Here is a 15,272-nt window from a genome sequence, read left to right on the forward strand (position 1 = left end):
TATTAATCAACCCCACTTAGACTAATTCATTTTCTCCCTCAGTCTTGCAAGTACCCTGAATTTTACCATAAAATGGAAATACTGACTCTGAAGCTCATTATCTCAATGAGTTTACTTTCTGAAAAGGAGATATTTTTTTCCCTGTCACTATTCTTCATATCGTGATGTCCTAACTGCATTATATTTACAGTGGCCAACAATTAAAGCAGAAAAGTTATGAATGGGCAACAACTACCCCATAGCGTTATCTGGCGTTTTAGTTATTTCACACTGTTGTTCTAGAAGTTCGTAGAGCAATTCTTACACTAACAATTACGTGTGCCACACAGGTATTTTAGCATGTTGGCTTGAAAGTCACCACCCTCATGTGACCAAAAAAATGCTGATTTCTAAGAGGTCCATAAGGATCTGTTAGCCATAATACATGCGTGTAGAACCCATTAGTTGGATCGTTAGTAGGCACCATCAACTGTTCACGTAAAAAAGCCAATGTAAAGCCCCATAGTGCGACACTTGAAGCCTAAGCGGTAGCCAGTTATAAATGATTGACCACACTTTGAACCTGATGGTCTAGCCAGTTTTTCCATCCACTCTCCAACCCACATCTCCACAATCTCAGAAGGCTATCAACAGCAACTGTACTTTCTAAAGCTGAAATAAGCAACATTCACCGGTCTCCCTTCACACACAGAACCAGTCAGTTCATTACAGAAAGCAGTCAAACTTTGGCAAATCTGTGCTGGTGCACTCACCTTCTTGTCCTTCAGTTCTCCAACGCTTTGCTCTGTAATTTCCCCAGGGACTGTGGTGACACTGAACAGCCTCTATTTCAGATTCTTCCCCTCACCCTTTGCTTTTTGTTGTTGCTCTTGCTTTTTACTGGTCAATGGATATCCACAATCACCAATGTCTTCAGCTGTCTCGGCTGTATTTCATATACCAATATTAATGAATAATTAGAACACACTGCTACCAACAGGAAATCTGGTAATGGTGAGTTATGTCAAATACTCTGCATTTGGTAAAATTTGCTTCAGCGAGTTCAATTAGAGATAGTCCTCAACATTTCAAGAGGATTTTTCTCTCAAAGAACCACAACATCAGCGCTCACGAGGCATATGGTGCAGTAATAATGACTTGCGCAGAAAAGAAATGGACTGAGCAGACATGCATGGTAAAACACCACTTCTCTAAAATGACAGTCAGGCCACACAGATTTATGACCATCCAAATTAGCAGAAGGGAGAGACCTATACTATGAGATCTCTCTACGCAGTTCGGGAGCATGCACTTAGCCAATGCTAATAGTGGTGGCGGTGAGCACTAAGGCTCCCTTAAGTCCTTCACCTCAAAACTTTAAATCCACACCTATTAGGCAAATACCAACAACACAAGGCAGGAGGATAGAAACTCGTGTCAGATAGTTTCTAAGTAAAGGTTTAAATTTACTTTCCCCTTTTACTGGAAGGAATTTCTTAATTTTTTTCTGGTTTGCACTTTCTTCTGAAACAGTGGGTACTTGCCCTAATGAGGGATGCTATTCATCTAGCTAAACCCACTATTCTTCTAATCCAACATGGCAACTTCTTTCTTCTGATTTTTCCCCTTGCTTCCCATGTCCCTGTCACACAAGCCATCCAAAGGATACTTTCCTGCATCCTCTACATACCCGTGAAGATGTTATCACATGCATTGGTTAATCAGCAAGTTAATACTATAATCCTATGAGAATCAAGCAATAAGTTAAATTCATTTAAGGATTTCTCCTGCCTTTTCCTAGCTTTCCTTATTAACACAATTAACTCACTCCTGTAAATACTAATACGTTACAGAATTCCTTAGTGTTCCACTTGTATTATCTACTAAAAACATGCTACAATACAGAGATTCGGATTCCTGACTGTAATTGATATTGCCTGGTTGTTCTTGCTCAACAGGAGATACAGCAGCCACCTCTTTAATAGTTTACAGATTTTGAGTTTTAGGATCACACGGACTTCGGAAGCAAGTGCTCCATCCTACAGGGCATACTAAAACCACACACCTCAGTGCTATTCATTTTTTTAAAGCTTCTGTTCTTTTGTTATTGATGTAGCTCCTTCTGTAGTATCAATTCTCTATTTCTTTAAGGCTGGTGGGGTGATCAGGCTCTGCTATGGCTTGATTGAAGAGAAAAACTGAGGAAAGGCTGAAGAAGGAAAGGGCTATCTCCTCTAGATAGCTTAAAATCAAATGAAGAATAACTGCTACTCATCCTTTTATTCAAGTCTTCACTTTGACATGTTTACATGCATATCCCTACCGAACAGAATACTAAAGGGGTTATTGCTTAGAATTGTGAGATCTGTAAACAGAATATGACCTCTACTATTCCAAATTCTATAAAAGGGGGCTAGAAAACATGAAGTGAGTTAAATCAACAGCCTGTGGTCACAAGTTGATGGTTAACACCTTCATAAGAGATATGAACTCTGTTGTGGTTCCTAGAACTCTTATTGACAGTAATACTGTAAAAGCATGCCACTGCAGTAGGAGTCTGAAAAACTCCTGCACACGAACTAAAATATACCAAACAAGCCAAACACAATGACTCTAGCTGAATACCACTTTGTTCTGGTGATGGAGAAAGGAGGCAAGCAGCTTGATGAACAAGATGTCTAATACCTCAATGAAACCACAACTCTCCAGAATTCACCCGTCATCAGGTTTGTAAGGAAAAAAATATGAAAAAAAATGCAAGCTTTCAGTTCAGAAAGACATGCAAAAAAAAAAAGTGCCAAAACTGAGAGGAGTCAGATCCTATGTAAAAACTTTTCCAGTCTTTGAAGTTGTGCAGGTAAGGGTTTAGTCAGTGTGATCATTATTTCATTTACTTTAATTTCTAAAAGAGAAAATAAGTCTTTATTCTTTATGTTAGGCACAAGTACTACAAAAAGTATAAACAATCCACTACAACAGCAAGACAAACATTCTTCTTTCCCAGCTCCCTCGATCCACAAATATGCTTCCCTTTAACATATTTGCATTACTGCTAATTCATCTTTTTGAACATTTAGTTAAGATTTTTGACGTGTTCCTTGAAGCTTTTTCATTATTATTTTACAGCATTTTTAAATGTCATACCATAATGTTGTTTTAGTGTATCAGTATTTTATTTAGAAAGAAAATGAGATATAAATCAACCAACCTTTCATAACTGGGCATTAAAAACAAAATGAAAAAAAACACGCTGTGACATGGTCACTGGTATCTGCCCCTGCTACATTTTTTAAGACGGGATTTTGAGGTCCAGCAGTGGCAGCACTACTATGTCTTGCACGATTCCAAGGTAAGCTCCTGTTAAAATACAATCGACCCTGTAATGAAGCAGAGAGCTGTATAAATCACTATACCTCTGAATCAAACCCCAGCTAACTCCTTGCCTCGGAGAATGTAAAAGCTCAGATGGAATGGAATTACTGAAATCTGACCAATGCAGGAAGTCCAACACCATCCAGAAAGGAAAATCAGTGCATTTACAAGTTTCGGGACAGCATCATATTCTTATCTAAAACAGCTATCCGTTTTTTGACAGTATATGAGCCGCTGGCATACACTGACCTACTGGTCTGTACTAATCTGGAAGCCAGTACTGAAGTGAAAAATGAAGCAAGACACACCTCATTTAAAAAGGCATATGGAGAGTAGAAACAAGGACAGACAGCCTGGGTTGGGTACAGAGACACTGCCTGAGCAGCCAGGGATAATGTTAGGAAAGCGAGAGCCTGTTTAGAATTAAATTTAGCCAGGGACATTGAGGGCATTAGGAAAGGGATCTACAGGCACATCAATGATAAAAGGAAGACCAGGGGAAGAACCTGGTGGGGCTGGTGGATGAGAAGCCAAACATGAGCCAGCGTTACGCACTTGCAGCCCAGAAAGCCAACTGTATCCTGGACTGCATCAAAAGCAGAGAGGCCAGCAGGGTGAAGGAGGTGACTGTCCCCCTCTGCTCTGCTCTCGTGAGACTCCATATCGAGTCTTGCACCCAGCTCTGGGGCACTCAGCACAAGAAGGACAGGGACCTGTTGGAGAGAGTCCGGGGCAGGGCCCTGAAGATGATCAAAGACCTGGAGCACCTCTTCTATGAGGACAGGTTGCAAGAGCTCAGCCTGAAGAAGAGAAGGCTCTGGGGAGACCTTACAGAGATCTTTCTGTACCTAAAGGGGGCCTAAAGAAAAGCTGTGGAGGGACTCTTGTCAGGTGGCGGAGGGATAGGACAAGAAGTAATGGCTTTAAACCATTAAACCATAAGAAGGTAGGTTTAGATTTGATATAAGGGGGAAATTCCTCACTCAGAAGGTGTTGAGGCACTGGCACAGGTTGCCCAGAGAAGCTGTGGATGCCCCATCCCCGGAGGTGTTCAAGGCCAGGTTAGATGGGGCTTTGGGCAACCTGGTCTGGTGGGAGGTGTCCCTGCCCATGTCAGGTGGTTGGAATTAGATGGGTCTTTGAGGTCCCTCCCAACACAAGCCATTCTATGATAAAAACTAAAAGCTGTTTTGGACACAGATCTATTCAGAAGTAATAATATGACTGAGAATTACTGGGAGGCTCAAACCGTCATGTCAGTGACACACAGAAGACCACAGCTGACTTGCAACCTTTGTGAGTACCACAGCCACAAACATTCTGCCGTTGTCCCTGTGGATTCCTTATGACTACTTGTGGTCAGATTTGGTTGTCTTGCACGTACACACTGAAGACAGAATAGTCTCTAGGAGTGATCTAACTACTTTGGAAAATACTTAGCTAGCACATTCAAGGTTAAAACTTCTAAGCAGGACCGATTCCCAAAACTTAAGGAATAACACAAACATGAAGTTGTGAGTTAACATTAACTGAGTGTGTCCTGTTTCTGGAGGTTCCCCATGTGATCTACATTATTTCCCCTTCACAGAGGGCATCTGATAAAAACGGTCAAAACAAGATCTGTTGCTTTCTCCCTCTGGACCACAAAGCCTACAGCAAAAGGTTAAGGGAAAATTAATCACTCAACCAAAGTGAAAACTCCTGTGTGGGGGCAATTTATTGAATACTGCATATTCAGATCTTTTCTTCCTTTTAAGTTCTCCATGACTTGCAGAAGAAAACAGTAGAATGTTGGGAAAATACAGCAGTAACCTAGGGCTGGCTGGGCTGCGATTTCAGCACCAATGCAAAACCAAATGCTCCAGCACAAAGGAAGTGCTTGAAGCAACCTCTAACCTAAACTACAGCAAAAGCTACTCCAGAGATGCTTCAGATTCAGAATCTCAAATTCAGCTGTTCCAAGTGTATTTCCATGGAATACTTTATAAAGAAGAGGAAAAATCTCTAATTTTATAGAACTGACATAGCAAAGACTGAATAGCATAGATAACAATGAGCAGCAATTGTAATTTAATTACAAAAAAGAATTTGTTCTGTGCCCAGTACTGAAGTATTTCTTAATGCTTCAGACTGTCAAAACACAAACTCAAACCAAACAACTAAAACCCTTCAATAAAATGACCTAACTTTACAAGCACTCTGGAGGAAAGTTCACAACCTATTGCTCAGCAGCTAAGCTCTGCAGCCATAACTTCTGTTTGAATCAGATGCTATCAAGAATAAATACAGGAGACAAAAGATAAAGTGTCAGGAAAGGTTGCAAACTGCATGTCTACTATATATTGCAAGCTTCAATAGCTACTAAGACTTCTGTATGACTGCATGCACTAAATGCTTGTATTTATTTCAAAACCAGGAAATGAAGATTGAGTTCTCCAGGAGCCGGGATCATACTGCTGATTAACGCCAGGTTCATTGTCTGTGGACAGTTACACAGACACTAATAAAAAGGATTACGCTCATGGACTGTATTTAACCCAACCAACAGCATATTCTAACTGACGTTGGACAGAACTGCCTTCCTCCCCAACACACACATATTATACGGCCAGAACCTACAGAATGGGTTTCCACATACAGTTTTATATGCAACAGATGATGAAGCAGTCACCCACCCAGACTTCCTCATGCGGAACGCTACAAAGCAGACCCACAGTAGCGTACAAAACCCGAATTTATCCCACGTGGCTTCAGCAGCAAACACATGAAGTGGTAGCAATGTGTTTCACGTAACATTAGAGACTTCTGGGCAGCAGGGGGAGCATTTGGCTCAGAACAACACTCAGTGAAGAAAACTATCAATTTTAAACATTGCTCACAGCATTCCCAAGATTATCAAGCAACAGTGCTTTGAATCAAGAAAGAAAAACAATTCAGCAATATTGTGCAGGAGTCCAATGTCAAATGACTGCTGACTCTCAACTTCAGTACTGCAATATACACCATGCCATGCAGTGGGTTGGCTATCATGAAGAAAATTGGTAAATATTTTTAAACACAGTGCATTTTCATTTTAATCTAGAGAGAGGTGAAAAGTACATGCAAGGAAAAAACAAAGAGCATTAAGATATACAGAAGCAGAAGACTTGGTTTAATGTCCCAAAACAAAGAATCTTGCTAGAGGTTTTTTCATATGCATTTTACAGTGGATCGTATGGAAACTGACCTATGCATCTAAGCTTACGTTAACTGTCTTTGCAGAAGATGACAGGTAAAACCACCTTCAAACAGGAAGCCAACTTTCTTCCTGTTGTTTAATCAACAATTACTAAAATGAGACTGCTACTTTCTTCTGCACTTCAACAACGCGCCAGGATTTGTGGAAGGCCAAATATATACAGATAAACAAAGTGGTTAAATCTTTAGAACATTTTGTGTGCCAATAGTGTACTCTATGGCTTATTCTATGGGGGAGTGGGACAGCGCATGAGGGAAAAAGTGTTTCATGCAGAAAGCACAAAGAGACTGCCAAAAGTGAGTGTGGGCTTCTCTTTCCCCAGTGCATGTAGGTAAAATCCCTCTTGCTTTAAAAAAATTCCAAAGTGTCATCAGGGGAGGAAAAACAAAAGTAATGATTCTTGCCATACAGGTAAAGCATATGAAAAAATGTGTAATAAAACCTCTTTTACATGACGCCCCCATCTTTTTCCCTCCAGAAAGAAGAGTATAAATACACTAAACAGCCTAATGACAACTTATCAGCTCTCATTATATATCACAACTGAAATACTAGCATCCAAACAACCAGAACACTGACAAGATGTGCAAAGTACTGATCTTCAGCTGCCTTTCAGTAGCAATACTTATGACTACAGCTTATGGAGCACCTCTATCAGAGAAAAATGACACTCTTACAACTTTAATAAAAGATTTAGTAAACCTGGGACCAAGCATGAATGTAAGTGGATGGTTTCCCTGTATTAATTCTTTACTATTAGTCTTTTCTACTTATTTTTGTCTATGAACTTTGTTCACAAATTTAACTTTTTTTCCCTCTTCTCTACAGAAGATTGATCTTGAGCTCTACACACCAAATGACAAACAGGTAAGTTCAAGCTTTCTGTCTTCAGAAGGACTGCTAAGATAGGGCTATTTTAAAGTTATGTATTATTGAATTAGACCAAAATAATTCACTTATCAAAAGGCCCGATAAAAAAGACAAATTGGAGCTGTCTGAACTTAGTGTGAGGATAGCATAGTTTCCTAAAAGACATTTCTACTTTTGATTTGCATTCTCAAATATTAACAGGCTAGTGTACGGTATTACCTTCTTGGTCTGTGCAATATATAACAATTATTTGTGCTACATTCATTTTGCTTAACGCACACTTGAATACACAAAAAAATATTTTATGAATCATTTAAATGTTGTATTATATTTGCAGGAGGCAATATAGTTGTATCAGTACTAACCCAAGAACAATTTTGAGAAAGAAGCTAGACTTAGAAATGGTTTCAATAAAGTTCTATATGAAATACTCGTACTTTATTGAAATGAGATGCAGAGATACTAGTAGGTTCTGTTTAAGATACAGATCTTGTATATCCCATCAATAATGAAACTCAGTTATGCTCTACCTAATTCTTTTCAGGTGAATTCTTCTTCACCAACCCAGCTTAGATAAGTACATTCATGTTTTAGGGTATTCACTTAATACCTCAGACTTAGTTCCACAAGAAAGCTGTCATCATGGTTGCTTTTTTTCTAAAATACTGCGCATCTGAGTACAACAGCATTCTAAGGACAGCTGGACTACAAACTATTCACCATCAACAGGCTGCTGATCTGTATTGATTTTCTGATATAGCGTGCAAGTATACCAATTAATCCTTATGCAAGTTAACTACTTTGACCCTCCAATTAAGCTTTTAATCCAACAGAATTCTCATTTAATAGTAATTTTGAGTAAAGATTTAAAGCCAGATTCTGCAACCACTTCCTTATCTGAGTCATTTTTCTCATATTCTGCCAAGATCAAGATGTAACTATCTCAGAACTCCACTGCTCAAACGCAAATGTATGAGTCTGATTAATAACTTATCAGAGTGCCTGAAATAGCTTTTAAGCGTGATGTGTAAAGATACTTACCCATATTCAAAAGTGAGATCGGATACAACTAGAGAGAGCAACCTGAGTGCGTTAACTGAAGATGGTGCTAAAAAGGCTATTGTAAAACTTGAGAGGTTTTACTATTAATTAACCCTTTTCCTTAAAACACGATTTCCACGCAACTGGGACTAAGTCTCAGCTTAGGAGCTAATACAGCATCTTCATATTGTCATAAGAAATTCCAATGTTCAAAATGTCCCGCAAAGATTGTCCACATTTCAAAGGCTACAAGAATATAACACAGAACTAAGGCCATGTGTAGAATCTTAAAATGTGATTTTGAGGGGAGAAAATTAAATATCTTATAAAGAACAGCCTAATTCCTTATACAAGGATAAGAATGCGCAATTAAAAAAAAAAATCAGTTGTCCCCAGTAACAATTTTACATATCTATTGATTTTGATGACTGTTTTAGGAGTGCAGCTGGCAAACTCTGCAATGTTACTTGAAAGAAATAGTCACCTTGAAGAATGAAATTGAAGATGAGGATGAAATTGAAGATGAGAACGTAATTAGTGTTAAGAATATTGAAAAGAATCTCCAAAAACTTACGGTAGGTAACCTTTTTCCTAATTACAAAACAAACAAATAAACAAAACCACGTGTTTAGTGAAAAAACAGTGAAAAACTAGTGAAAAGCTAGTGAAAAACATTAGAGTCAGCATTTTTATGCCTCGAGGTTTGTGTGTTATGGTTTCTAGAGCATTCAGGATTTTGTACAAAAATATTATAATGTTAAACTATTTGACAACATCTATTGATGTAATAATCCAACATAGTAAAGCAGGTTTGAGCCACAATGATTATGCAAGTCAACATTTTATAAAATAGGAAATTTGTTTTCTTTGCTGAATCATGTAAGGCACCTCATGCTTACAAAAACTTGTTTTTAGAAGGGTAACAATTATTTACATAAGCCAAGGCTTAGAAAACCATGCCATAAACTTATGACTCTAAAGGGCCTAACAGTAAATGTAAAACAAATACAGAAGTACACTTTGATAAACTACATAAATAAATTCCATGGCTAAGAGATCCTTGTATCACTTCAGAACTCCTCCTCATGCTAAAAATTAAGATTTGCATCTGCTGCAGTATTTACCATAGAAAGTGCATATGTTTAGCTTGTAATATTCTTACATTTACAAGGATCTCCCTTATAAGTACCATCCTTCATTCTACCATCCCTTAACAGCTGCCCACTGAAAAAACAAAACAAAACAAAAAACCTCCTGAAATATTAAGGGGGTTATTTTTTCTTAAAAAAACAAAACAAAACAAAAAAAAACCTTGGCATACAAAAATTGACCTGTCATTGTCAAAACCAGCTGATAACATAACTACCACCAATCAACAAAAATATCTGTATTGCAGGACTTAATTCCCCCAGGAACGGGATGCAAGATCTGTGAAGTTAATGACAAGAAACAGTTTCCTGAATTTCACCAAGAGCTGACCAACTTTCTGAGATCTATGCTAAAATAAGCAGATGACCATTTATATTTTTACTGCTATATTATTTATTTAACTATTTAATTACTAATAATTTATATATTTTACCCTGGGGCTACCTAACTTGCTGTCCATTTTGGGACCACTGTATGCTCTTAGTGTGGGTGATAACGTGTCTGTTCTAAGATCACATTTGATCCTTTCTGTAAGCCCTACGGGCTCAAAATGTATGTTAGAAAACTAATTGGTTCTCACTTTGTCAAGAAACTTAAAATGACAACTATTTATTGAAAGAATTGTTGAAAGTTACTTGTAGATGATATTTAATAAATTTCAGTAACGTGTAAAAATATGTTTAGAGTCTTCTTTTTTAAATGATGTTGTCTTTCATTGGTGACTCACTAACCTGCTTTTTTCTTAAAAAGATAATTTTTGAAAATAACATTACCACTACACATACCATACTCAAAACAGGACACCTGCAGATAATCCAAGGCTTTCCAACTTTTTAAAACTGATATAAAATACCAGTTTATACTGGCATACAGCATGAGGTGTAGCATGGAAAAACGGAATAAAAAGTAAGAAATTCCTAAAAAAAAAAAAAAAAAAAAAAAAAAAAAAAAAACACCTCCAAACTTCTTTGTGACTTTTTCTACTTAGCCACACAGTCTTTCTGCTATATTTTTTGCAGGATATATCTCTCATTGTTGCAAGGAAAATATGTGGTACTCATAAATCTCCAGACACAGGGCAACATTATTAAAACAATAAAGCATCTGAAATCACAACTATGTAAGTAACTTAGGTGCCAACATCCCAGAACTCTTGCATAGCTATTTCTTTCCAGCAATGACTGACATAACACTGATGATTAATGTAGAAATCCAAGTGAACATATACTACATTCATTATTCACAAAAATCTTCTTGTGGAACCTCGGAAATGTGCTTACTTGAAATGAAGATGGAGTCAGTCATGTGACACTGTAAGTTTTATGCAGAAGGCGACTAAGAAGAGCATCTTTTACAATCCAAAAACCACCACGACATGCTAACAATGCAAATTGTAATGGATGAAAGTAAGTTGTACTACAACAGTTATCATTTTATCATTTAGTCTTTGATGTGTTTTGCTGGTGGGTGTGGTATAGAGTATTTCGAGTCATACTTAAAAACAGACTAACATTGGAAAAAAATAGCAGTTTTCTTGAGTGCTGCAAATAGAAAATATGCCTTAATGATAGCTTTCTGCCAAAAGTTAGAAAATACTTACAGAGTTGATATCTGTTGCTCTACTTAACTTCTCTTCCCACAGTCAAGTGCTTTGTCCCCACCCACAAGGACTCTGAAAAGCAAAATACTGTCAGTCATCCTAGCCACAAACAGATCAGCTCCACCCTCTTCTCAATCAGATCCTTTCCAAATGACAGTCCGTAATAACAGTAAGACCTAAATATAGCAAGACACAGAACATAAGAAAATAAGCAAGAAAGTTGTAACAAATTCTTGTCAACCTTTATAGAATACTAGCTCTTTTTACATACTTTCCTTTTTACATACTTTCCTTTTTACATGATAAGATCTTAAAAGCAGCACGCAAAAAAAAAATAATTAAATCTTTAGAACAAAGTGGGACAATATTAAAAGACACAATAAGCACTGAGCCTATGAGACAGCATTAAAGAGCCTGTAAGAATGTAAGAGTGATCTACACAATACTACTGATGGACTACTGAATACTACTAACAATTATAGGGAGCAGGGAGCATAGGCCGGCACCTCCCTCTGTGCTTCCCCTCCCCAGGAGGGGCAGAGGGCAGGGAGATCACCTCCTGGCCTCCTCTTCTCCAGGTTGGGAACCCCGTGTCCTCAGCCTCCCCTGATCTCTTCCCGCTGAGCCGCTCCCCAGCTACTCATCTCCCAGTCTGTACCAGTGCCTGGCATTACTCAACCCCAGGTGTAGAACCTGGCATTTTCCTTGGTTGAACTTAAAGCTGTTGCTAACTGCCCAGTGCTCCCATTTATGTAAATCCCTCTGCAAGGCCTCTCATCCCTCCAGGGGGTCAACAGCACTTCCCAGTTTAGCATCAGCAAACTTGCTGAGGATGCACTCCACTCCTGCACCCAGGTCACTGATAGAAGTGTTGACCAGGGCTGTCCCTAAAATTGAGCTCTGGGAAAAACCACCAGCGACTGTCCACCAGCCAGATGTAGCCCCATTTAGTACATCCCATTGAACTTTACCATCGAGCCCGTTCATCACCTGGCATAGGGTGAACCTGTTTCTCTCAGGGTTGGACAATTTGTCCAGAAGGATGCCATGAGGAATAGTATCAAAGGCCTTACAGAAATCCTAAAAGATTATGTCCACCACCTTCCTTCCCTTCATCCACCAAGCAGGTGGCCTTATCATAAAAGAGATCACAGGGATCAAGTTACTAATGCAAGACTCTCCCCTCAAGAACCTGTGTTGGCTGTACCTGGTAACTGCTTTCTTCTTTAAGTGTCTTTTGATACACCCCGTGACGGTCTTTGTAACTTTTCCAGGGAATGAGCTTAGATGAATAGATCTGTAGTCTTCTGGGTCTTCTCTCATGCCCTTTCTGTAGATAGGTGTAATGTTGGCTAGCAATATAAGCTCCTTGCAAGTCAGTAGTTGAAGGAAGTTACTTATCTCACGTTAACAAAATGCACACTGAAAAGCTATGTAAACACAATCATGACATCCTGTAGAAAAACTAAGGCAAAAGGTAGTGCAAAAAAACCTTAAGAACTAAATGTTACTACTTAGACCTAAATTTCTTTTGCCATACATACACTTTAGGATAAAGATACATAATTTCTTTTATGTACAGATCAACGGATCTAAGCAATGCTACTAGAAAAACACTACACAGATTTGAAAGACCTAATTAGTACAAATACTAGTACTTGTATGTTTAATGAAGTATTTACTTCACCGAAGTTACAAAGGCCTATGAATATGGAGACTTTTAACCAGCAACTTCCTGACTGAAGTAGGTTTCAGAGTAAATTTCTGATCAAAACTTAACATTATGATGAAGATTCATACTCAAGTTGCTGTAATTTTGCATTCCACATGGATGAAAATAGAAGTCTATTTCAATACCTGTAAGCCTTCAGCATCTCGAGAAACCACATTCTAGACATTCCTTTCTAAATTCAATTTCTAAACAGAAAAAGGCAGTGAGAAAGATTACAAGAAAAAAAAGTTCTTCTGCATTGACTTTGTTGCGTACAAGATGGTAATTATTGTTTTTAAGGGTTCTTAAAAATTCAGTACTAATATGATAAGGATGTTTTTTCTGTGCATTATCCATGCATATATTGAAATACATAGAATTTAATACTGAGCTAGAAAATAGAGCAACAGAAAGCAAGTGTAGCAAACAACAACGCAGTAGAATCTTGCAAAAAACTATTATTTTGGGTCAAAGACATACAGTAGTGGTCACTACATTTCTGTGTGCAAAGAGGTTTAGACTGCCATGACATGACCGTATGATAAGGCTGGGTAACACGGAGTTTAACAGAAAAGGTAAGAGCTTAAGCGAAATAAAAATACACTGCAGGCAAAATGTCAGTTGGGCAAAACTGACAAAGATTAGTTTGTTTGTTCACAGAATTTCTAGAAAAAATGCACAATGGGTTTTTCACTAAAATGTGTATGTTTGCAAACACAACATTTGAATACAACGTTTATGAAGTTCTGACCAATGAATAGATCCAGTTTCATTTGATGAGAACACTAGAGGTGTTCTTTCCTACCTGTTTTGCAATACTACCACTGAAGTCCATTCAATTGCCCTTTGACCTACTGTTAAAAAGAAAAAAAATATATTCTTATCAATAGTCTTATCAATATTCATAAAATTTTGACAAAAGTCCTGCGCATGATAAGTAAACTCTCCCATCTATCAAATGTGCAACTGATGATAGGTAGTAGCATATACTTTAGTAGCTGCAGGATCAGCTTCACTATTTGCCTAATTCCTAAAAGAAATCTCTGAAGAAACAGAGTATTACACTGAAAGTATTTGAAAACACCTACCAAGTTCAACTTTACTATACGTAACTTCTCCTGTAAATTGAAAACAAGCAAACACAAACAACAACAAGGAATGGAATGGAATCCCATACAATACACCTTCTGAAAATAAATAAATAAGGGCTCCCAAGTAGCCATCACATTATATGGTCCCTTCCCATACCTGTCCTGACAGAGCCTCCAACCCCAGTTGCCCAGCCATGAAACCCATCAGGATGAGTCAGTGGGAGCAGCTCTCCTGCTTGGACGAGGAGGGTTCACTGCCTAGGGCTGTGGGATACATTATGGGATGAAGGGCATGAGCATTTGGGGATTGCACAGGCTTACTATGGGATGTTCTGGGGGAGGAACCAAAGGCAGGAAAACAGAGGTGTTTAGGTGATCTGGGGGAGAACAACTGTGCAAAAATAAAAGGGTAAGGAAATAAAAAGGGCCACTCACATATAAACAGTGTGCTGGCCAGCACAGGTCTTACGTCTTGCACTTAATCACCAGGGTCTATTCTAAAATTCCTCATTGAGACGTTCCTGGGTGAGGGCTCTCCATTCTCTGTGTATGCTTGTTTACAGCAACCCACATGCCCACACAGAGGGCCACTGCGTTACCACAGCAAATGCAGGTGTGCAAGAGAGCATGTGATTGCCAGCAACAAACAAGCTGGACAAGCTGTCAAGTAGACCAAGTGGCCTGGGAACAAGGGGGTGAATGGGGCTGTAAGGGACAGCTCTGTGAAAGAGCACCTGTGTATCTGTAGGGCCATGAGCATGGGAGGGGGGGGGGGGGTGTCAGCTGTGTGTGAGTAACTGCATAGCTCTAGGGGTGAGAGCAGAAAGGGACCAGCTGTGGGGAGTGGGGAAGTCCCACCAGCCCTGTGACAGTCTGTACCAGCAATGGGCACAGAGCTCTAGCCTCTGTGATGTGTATGTCCAGATACCAGGAAAGGGAGAGAGTAGGATCTAGGGGCAACTAGTGGGCTGACACTGTCTGCACACAGGTGCTGGAAGAAGCCACCTTGTACATATCCACCTTCTGCCTCCCCGACCTCCATCTCAGGGGAGAGGCTGAGCTCCCACCCCAAGGCTGCTGGTGTTGTTTGTCTTCATGTGAGTGCTCCTGTGTGCCCGTCTACAATTGCTGGGGCTGGCTACAGATGTATGTGGTTTATTTGCCTGCCAGGAATACATCTTCAACTACTGGAGGTGCAGACATAGCCTTGCCTCTCAGCAT

General features: G+C 39.1%; 1 long non-coding RNA gene across 1 annotated transcript in view; it reads right to left on the reverse strand.

The window, feature by feature from the left end:
• The window catches only part of LOC118165483, a 52,328-nt gene extending 41,013 nt beyond the window's left edge, over window positions 1-11,315 (reverse strand). Inside the window, exon 1 of the long non-coding RNA XR_004750069.1 lies at window positions 11,250-11,315. This is a non-coding gene — a long non-coding RNA (uncharacterized LOC118165483). The remainder of the gene's footprint in view (window positions 1-11,249) is intronic.
• Window positions 11,316-15,272: the final 3,957 nt, after the last annotated feature.

This window comes from Oxyura jamaicensis, chromosome 4 (genome assembly GCF_011077185.1).
Source record: "Oxyura jamaicensis isolate SHBP4307 breed ruddy duck chromosome 4, BPBGC_Ojam_1.0, whole genome shotgun sequence".
Taxonomy (NCBI): Eukaryota; Metazoa; Chordata; class Aves; order Anseriformes; family Anatidae; genus Oxyura; species Oxyura jamaicensis.